We start from the raw sequence: 9,215 nt of genomic DNA, 5'->3' as shown, positions 1-9,215 counted from the left end.
GCATTGAAAGGGGGCACGCTGGTCTCTCTGCATTGAAAGGGGGCACACTGGTCTCTCTGCATTGAAAGGGGGTACACTGGTCTCTCTGCATTAAAAGGGGGCACGCTGGTCTCTCTGCATTGAAAGGGGGAACGCTGGTCTCTCTGCATTGAAAGGGGGTACGTTGGTCACTCTGCATTGAAAGGGGGCACACTTAATTACTGAAGGCCCCTTTCACACTTTTGCAACCTTAAAGTCACGCAATTTTTTACAGCGCTTTTTGCCACAAAGCAATGCCTATTAAATTTTTCTGTTTGTGCCCCCCCCCCCCCCCAAAAAAAAGTTTGAGCACCAGCCGCCACTGTTTTTTTTTTTCTGCCTGTGTCTCGGTTGGGCAGATATCCCTTTACTTCCTGTACCGCAAACAAATGAAGAAATACGTACTAGTCTCTTCAAAATAGGAAGAAATTCTATCTTAGACAGCTGCCACTGGAACACATTTCAATTGGGAGATCTCCTACCTACTCATGTTCCGGTAACAACAATAAAGTTTGGATTCTTTCTGTCCCAGTGATAATGGTCACTATGACAAAACTTAAGAATGGACCAATAAAGTGGAAAGAGAGGGTATCAGGACAATATCCCCCTGGACAATATCCCCCGGACAATATCCCCCCGGAAAACATCCGCCTGGACATAATCCCCCCGGATAATATCCCCCCGGGACAACATCCCCCGGGCAATATTCCCCGGGACATAGGGTTAGAGTTAGAGGGATATTGTCTAGGGGGATATTGTCCAGGGAAGATATTGTCCGGGGGTATATTGTCCGGGGGGATGTTGTCCCGGGGGGATATTGTCCGGGGGGATGTTGTCCAGGGGGATATTGTTCGGGGGGATATTGTCCGGGGGGATATTGTCCTAGAATCGCACAAAGTACTCTGGACAGTGGTATGAGGAGGCCTGTAATGCACACAGTACTCTGGACAGTGGTCTGAGGAGGCCTGTAATTCACACAGTGCTCTGAACAGTCGTCTGAGGAGGCCTGTAATGCACACAGTACTCTGGACAGTGGTCTGAGGAGGCCTGTAATGCACACAGTACTCTGGACAGTCATCTGAGGAGGCCTGTAATGCACACAGTACTCTGGACAGTCATCTGAGGAGGCCTGTAATGCACACAGTACTCTAGACTGTCATCTGAGGAGGCCTGTAATGCACACAGTACTTTGGACTGTCGTCTGAGGAGGCCTATAATGCACACAGTACTCTGGACAGAGTCTGAGGAGGCTTGTAATGCACACAGTGCTCTAGATGGTCGTCTGAGGAGGCCTGTAATGCACACAGTGCTAAGCATGCCACACCACTAAGCATGCTACGGTCGTTGCTTTGCTTGCTGGGAGGGGAAGCACTAACAGGCTTTACAGGCGGAGCTCCAATGAAACCAGAAGTTTACATGGCTAAATGTCCCTCCCTCAAATTTTCATTTCGTTTTTGTTTGTCAACGGAAATGGAATTGATTTTCCTCAATTAACTAAAATGTGGGATCATTTTAAGTTAGTTTTCGTTACTGGAAATATGCCGCTGACTAAAATTATGACGAAAATGTTTTCATCGAAGAAATGAACACTGCTGCTAGCATAAATCCCCCCGAACCCCTCCTGCTTATACAAATTCTCTTAACCCCTCCAAATCCCCCCTTCCCAACACAAATCATCTCCCACATCTCCCCCCTGTTAGTACAAATCCCTCCTCTCAGCACAAATTCCCCCAAATCCTCCCTGTGAGCACAAATCCTCAACTGCATATACACTTTCAAGTATAAATCCCCTCTGAACCCCTCTTCTTACACAAAATCCCCCCCCCCAACACAAATCTTTTAATTAACCCCTCTTTGCCAAATTCCCTCTACAAGCAATCCCCCCCCCCCCCCATACAAATGCACTCACCTCCAGATTTTCCCCAGCAAAAAATCCTCATAATCCCTCTCAGCATAAATCTCCCCCTTCCTCTTCTTCCTACCCCAAGTACACACTTTAGTTACCGGAACCCCAGCACCGGGAGATCTCCCTCTCAGGTTTCTCCTCCTGTCCTGTCAGAGCACATGTCAGAGCTGAGGAGGAACCTATTGGACACATCCTTTGGCTCTCTGACACTACTGCTGCTGTAATCATGCTGCATGGGAGAGATACCGGCTGCTACAGTGTCGGCAATCACTGTGCTGGAGACCCGGGGACACCCTGTAGGAGATGTGGGCAAATACTTGGTGCTAGCGATCGCCAAAACTGTAGCAGCCCCCCTCCCACCCCTGGTGATACCACACACTGCAATCCAGTCTCTGTATTGAAGCCGATATCTCCCTGCCAGCTGCCTGTCACAGTAAGTTACTGTGACAGGCAGCTGGCGGGGAGATGTCGCCTGAAATACAGAGACTGGAACGCGATGTGTGGTACCCCATACACCCAAAACAAGCTGCGCAACAGAGGCAGCCAGTGCCCATGCTAGCATGCGCCCGCCGAACAAGTCACTGGAACCCAGTGGTGGGACTTGTTGCAGCACTGGGGCTCCACTCTGGGACTGTCAGAGAAACGGCCATGCTGCAACTGGCAACTCCGCCAGAACTTCCAATGGCCGCAACAGACTCAGGCCATAGACTCATTATCAGTGAAATGGCTGTGCTGCAACTGGCAACTTTGCCAGTACTTCCCATGGCTGCAATGGACTCAGGCCATAGACTAATTCACTGGCCTATAAAAGGACTCTGCTCAGCCCATCAGATTGCTGGATTGTCTTCAGCTCTTCCTGTTTCCTGTGCATTGTTACTTCCTGGATTCCAGTTTGACCCGGCTCGTTCCTGACCTGTCTGCTCTCTCTCCTGGCTTTGACCCACGGCTTCGTCTGACCCTTCGATCCTGCTCCAGTGTTTGACCCTCGGCTTGTGTGACCATCCTTGCTCTTTTGTCCTCTGCCTGACTTCTAGTGTACCGATCCCGGCTTGCTCAACGGACTTGCTTCTGCTCAATCCCCTTGTCTTGGCGACCTGTTTGGACTGATACCTGTGTATGACCCTCGGCCTGGCTTTTACCTGCACATTGCTTGATTCCCTGGAGGCCCTGCAAGTTGTTCCGGATACCCTTGTGAACCTTTACCTGCACTCCACAAGCATCCAGTGCTCCTTGGGACGCGTCGCCTCCTGTCCCACTTCCAGGGGTGATTCGCACCGAGCTGCAAGGGAAGCCCTCTCAGCATTTCGGCCTCTACCAAGAAGTGATCTGACAGTACAATCCAGCCATGTCAGAGGCCGACAGAGGTGCTTCCCAGCTCGAGGCTCTTTGTCAGCAAGTCTCCTCTTTAACACAGGCAGTCCAGAGACTGCAGGACGGTTATTTTCAATTAGAGGGTCGAGTGTTGAACCTAGCTGGCGCACCCTCTCCTTCCGACCCCAATCAACCGCCCGCCAGCTCAGGGGGCACCTCCACTCAGCAAGAACCAGCCAGCCCTGCTCAGGCAGCCATGGTTTTCCCACCTGAACCCAGGGTACCTACACCCGAACGCTTCCGTGGGGAACGGAGAAGGTTCAGATCCTTTAAAAATGCATGTCTCTTGTATTTAGCCCTTCAGCCCAGAACCTTCTCTTCAGAGACTGTCAAAGTAGGATTCATAATTTCTCTGTTGTCAGAAGAACCCCAGACCTGGGCCCATAACCTCCTTGAGCAAAAGAGCCCCTCATTGAACTCTGTAGACTCCTTCTTCCAGGCCATGGCCCAGTTATATGAGGACCCCCAACGGACTGTTACGGCTGAATCAGCCCTACATGCCTTACAACAAAATAAACGTCCTGTAGAGGACTATACCATTGACTTCCGCAGATGGGCCGCGGATACAGACTGGAATGAGGCAGCACTCAAGTACCTGTACTGTCACGGATTGTCTGAAGCCCTTAAGGACGAGTTAGCTCGGGTAGAAACCCCTACGTCTTTGGAAGATCTAATCTCACTGGCAATCCAACTGGACAGGCGCCTGCGGGAGAGACGCTCAGAGCGCCTTCAAGGGGCCTGACCTACCTGGGTACTCCCGAAAGTCCCACTTGCTGCTTCACCCCATCCTGGGCCTTCTGTCTCCGGGGGATCAGAAGGCGAACCCATGCAGATTGGTCTAATCCGTTCTGCCTTGACCCCCCGAGGAAAGACAACGTCGCCGGCAAGCTAACCTCTGCCTTTATTGTGGGGAATCTGGCCACTTCCTACGCAATTGCCCTGTGAGACCCAATAAGTCCTATTAACGGCCTCTGCTGAACTGTCAAGTTGCCGGGTCATCCCCTACTCATCTTATTCTCCCTGTCTCCCTACAGGTAGCAGAAAAGAAGATTCGGCTTCTGGCGATCGTTGATTCCGGGGCATGTAGTTGCTTTCTGGACCGTTCTTTAGCTCAAAGGCTGTGTGTCCCCATGCAAGCTAAGGAACAGCGACTCCATATTCTTCTGGCTGATGGTTCTTTGCCCAGTTCCGGGCCTGTTACTGAAGAGACGTGCCCCATCTTCACCACGACAGATTCTCTTCACCAGGAATTCCTCAGATTCGACGTCCTTTCCTCACCAATGTTTCCCATTATTTTAGAACTTCCCTGGCTACAGGCCCACAACCCACAGATTGACTGGGTAAAGAGAAGGATCTCCTTCACGTCTAATTACTGCCTGAACCATTGTTTCCTACCCGGATCTGATACTTCTGCTGCTTGCCTGGCCGTCCAACCAGTACATGATCTCCCGGAAAATGTCCCCGCAGTTTATGAGGAATTCATGGACGTATTTGATGAAAAAAAGGCCGAAGCTCTGCCTCCTCACAGGCCTTATGATTGACCTGTAGAACTTCTGCCCGGAGCCGAGATTCCTTTCGGAAGGATATTCCCGTTATCTGAGAAGGAGCTGGAAACCCTACGGATTTATATTAACGAAAATTTGGAAAAGGGTTTTATCCGCCCCTCCTCCTCACCAGCAGGGGCCGGGATATTCTTTGTCGAAAAAAAGGATGGCACACTAAGACCTTGTGTAGATTACCGGGAGCTTAATAAAATTACTATTAAAAACCGGTATCCTCTACCTCTTATCCCAGAACTATTTTAACGTTTCCGGGCAGCTCGGATCTTTACCAAATTGGATCTCCGTGGAGCTTACAACCTTGTTCGCATTAGGAAAGGAGATGAGTGGAAGACGGCATTCAGAACGAGGTTTGCCCATTTTGAATACCTGGTCATGCCTTTCGGGCTGTGTAACACCCCTGCTACCTTCCAACATCTAGTTAATGACATTTTTCGGGACTTCCTGGATCTCTTTCTGATTGTCTATCTAGATGACATACTCATTTTTTCCTCCACTCTGGAACTCCACCGGACCCATGTTAAGAAGGTACTATTTACTTTAAGGAAACACTGACTTTATGTGAAACCAGAGAAATGCGAATTCGAGAAAGACTCCATTCAATTCCTGGGTCTCATTATCTCAACAAACGGCATTTCCATGGATCCACAGAAAGTGCAGTCAATTCTCGATTGGCCAGCCCCCTGTGATAAGAAAGGAGTTCAACGCTTCGTGGGGTTTGCTAACTTCTATCGGAGGTTCGTGAAGGGGTTCTCTATGATTATCTCCCCCATTACCCAATTGACCCGCCAACAGGTCCATTTTCATTGGTCACAGGAAGCTCAAACGGCCTTTGACAAACTGAAGACGTTGTTCACCTCAGCACCTATTCTCCAGCATCCTGATCCAACCCTACCTTATGTGCTTGAAGTGGATGCTTCAGAAATAGCCACTGGAGCAATCTTATCTCAAAGACAAGGCCCGAAGACTCTTCTGCACCCTGTGGCTTTCTTTTCCCGGAAGATGACACCTCCGGAGAGAAACTATGACGTAGGGGATCGGGAACTCTTGGCCATCAAATGTGCCTTGGAAGAGTGGAGATACTTGCTTGAAGGGGCTACTCATCCCATTTTGATATTTACAGACCACAAAAACCTGGAATACCTCAGGACAGCAAGACGCCTGAGACCCCGTCAAGCTCAATGGGCCTTGTTCTTTTCCCGGTTTAACTTTCATCTGACTTACAGGCCAGGGTCCAAGAACAGGAAAGCAGACGCCTTGTCCAGAATGTTTCCAGATACCCCAAACACAGCCGAACCTAACACCATCCTCTCGGCTCAAAATTTTTTACTTATTCAAACAGATCTGCAATCAGCAATTAAGCAAGCCTCAGTTCAATGTCTCGAGCCTGGGACCTCTTCCTTAGAAAAACGCGGGGGATTCTTGTGGTTCCAAAAAAGGATTTTTGTTCCTTCACAAATCAGACTACAGGTCCTAAAGACTTTGCATGATCACAAGCTTGCCGGGCACTTCGGGGTCAGGAAGACATGTGAACTCATTCAGCGCAACTTTTGGTGGCCCAATTTAGTTCGGGACTGTAAATCCTATGTGGGTTCTTGTATTACATGTCAGCGTAACAAGGGGGCTAAGACCAAGTCCTGGGGCCTGTTAAGGCCATTGCCCATCCCAGAACAGCCCAGGAAGCAACTATCCATGGATTTTATAGTGGAATTACCACCTTCAGACGGTTTCACTACTGTCCTGGTGGTGGTTGACCGTCTCTCGAAGATGGCACACTTTTTGCCTATGATTGGCACACCTTCTGCTGTGGAAACAGCTAACATGTTTATTAAAGAAGTGGTCAGGCTACACGGTCTCCCGGACAGTATAGTATCGGACAGAGGCGTCCAGTTCACTTCCAAATTCTGGAAAGAGCTTTGCAAATCCTTGTCCATTAAGATATGCCTATCATCAGCCTACCACCCGCAGAGTAATGGTCAAACGGAAAGGACCAACCAGACCCTTGAACAATACCTACGTTGCTTTTGCACTTGCTCCCAGGATAACTGGGTCTCTTTACTTCCGTGCGCGGAATTCGCGTATAATAACGCCCTGCATTCTGCAACCAACCAGACTCCGTTCTGGGTGAATTACGGGTTCCACCCTTCTTTTTTGCCCAGTGCTTTCTCAGAAACTTTGGTTCCTGCAGTGCAAGACCGGATAATGGCTATCAGGGATAACTACCAGGTGCTACAGGACTCCATATCCAAAGCCCAACAGGAGTACAAGAGATTCTATGACCGCAAGAAAAAGGGAAATCCTATGTATAAGGTCGGGGATAAGGTGTGGCTCTCCTCAAACAACCTACGACTATCTTGCCCTTCTAAAAAATTGGGACCAAGGTTTATTGGGCCTTTTAGAATCAAAAGGATGATAAACCCTGTGGCTTTCGAACTAACTTTACCCAATTCATACAAAATCCATCCTGTATTCCATGTTTCCCTGCTTAAGCCTGCAATTTCTAGCCCCTTCCCAGGGAGGGAAGAATTGCCTCCACCTCCAGTTTCAGTGGAGGGTGAACCTGAATATGAAGTGGAAACCATTCTGGATTGTCGAAGAAGGGGTGAGCTCATACAGTATCTTGTTAAATGGAAAGGTTACCCCCCTGAAGACAATTCCTGGGAACCGGCTAGTAACCTGCATGCCCCCAGGCTGGTACAGGAATTCCACAGGAGATTCCCAGAAAGATTGGCCAGGTTGGGCATCCGGAGGCTGCCCCTTGGGGGGGGGGCACTGTCAGAGAAACGGCCATGCTGCAACTGGCAACTCCGCCAGAACTTCCAATGGCCGCAACAGACTCAGGCCATAGACTCATTATCAGTGAAATGGCTGTGCTGCAACTGGCAACTTTGCCAGTACTTCCCATGGCTGCAATGGACTCAGGCCATAGACTAATTCACTGGCCTATAAAAGGACTCTGCTCAGCCCATCAGATTGCTGGATTGTCTTCAGCTCTTCCTGTTTCCTGTGCATTGTTACTTCCTGGATTCCAGTTTGACCCGGCTCGTTCCTGACCTGTCTGCTCTCTCTCCTGGCTTTGACCCACGGCTTCGTCTGACCCTTCGATCCTGCTCCAGTGTTTGACCCTCGGCTTGTGTGACCATCCTTGCTCTTTTGTCCTCTGCCTGACTTCTAGTGTACCGATCCCGGCTTGCTCAACGGACTTGCTTCTGCTCAATCCCCTTGTCTTGGCGACCTGTTTGGACTGATACCTGTGTATGACCCTCGGCCTGGCTTTTACCTGCACATTGCTCGATTCCCTGGAGGCCCTGCAAGTTGTTCCGGATACCCTTGTGAACCTTTACCTGCACTCCACAAGCATCCAGTGCTCCTTGGGACGCGTCACCTCCTGTCCCACTTCCAGGGGTGATTCGCACCGAGCTGCAAGGGAAGCCCTCTCAGCATTTCGGCCTCTACCAAGAAGTGATCTGACAGGGACTCGGCTTTGATTTGCAGGGACTTGTTGCAGCACTGGGGCTCCACTCTGGGACTCAGCTTTGATTTGCAGGGACTTGTTGCAGCACTGGGGCTTCACACCAGGGCTCAGCCTTGATTTGCGGGGATTTACATCAGATTCTGGGATAGTCTCGGAATCCAGAACGGTTGGGAGGTCAAGTAGGACACAGGATGCTCTGCTCTATTGAAAGTTGGATGTATATGGATCGGCTGTCCGTTTACACCTGACTGCCCCTCAATCTGATCTAGCCAGACGGAGGGGGAATGATTCCCCTTCTGTTTGTTTTTGCCAGATCAAATTAAAATGGAGTTAGGTGGGTGTAAATGGACACAAGTATGTTTACACTTGCAGCACCATAAAGGAGAATGGAAGGTTGGATTGAATCTGCCTAAAAAAACAGATAGAGGGACCCGAACAGACTGCTCGTGTTAAAGGGACCTAACCGTTCCCCCAATCAATTACATTCTAGGCATGAATTATACCAATCACAGTTGCTTGTGCTCTCAACTGAACTGTATAACCCTCAAATAATGGTGTCAATAACCAAACCCAAAAACAAGATGATTGGGGCTGCTCTGTGCAAAACTATTGCACAGAGCAGGTAAGTATAACATGTTTGATATTTCAAAAAAAAAAAAACAATCGTTCCTTCAGAATCACTTTAAAGTATAAATAAAAGCAAAATTTTGTTTTTAGATTTGGATAGAGCAGAGAGGGCTTATAATACCTGACAGATTTTTATTGCTGTCTATGCCCCAAAGCGTGAATAGTCACCAGAACAGAAATAGAGGGGAAATCTTCAACTCACTTCCTCAAACTTCCTCTCACTTCCTGTTTTAGCTATAGAACAGAAATTAAAGAGAAA

The sequence above is a fragment of the Pelophylax lessonae genome (assembly GCF_965119305.1).
Source record: "Pelophylax lessonae genome assembly, chromosome: 2".
In the NCBI taxonomy this organism is placed as follows: Eukaryota; Metazoa; Chordata; class Amphibia; order Anura; family Ranidae; genus Pelophylax; species Pelophylax lessonae.
Note: the sequence above shows the minus strand (reverse complement) of the source record.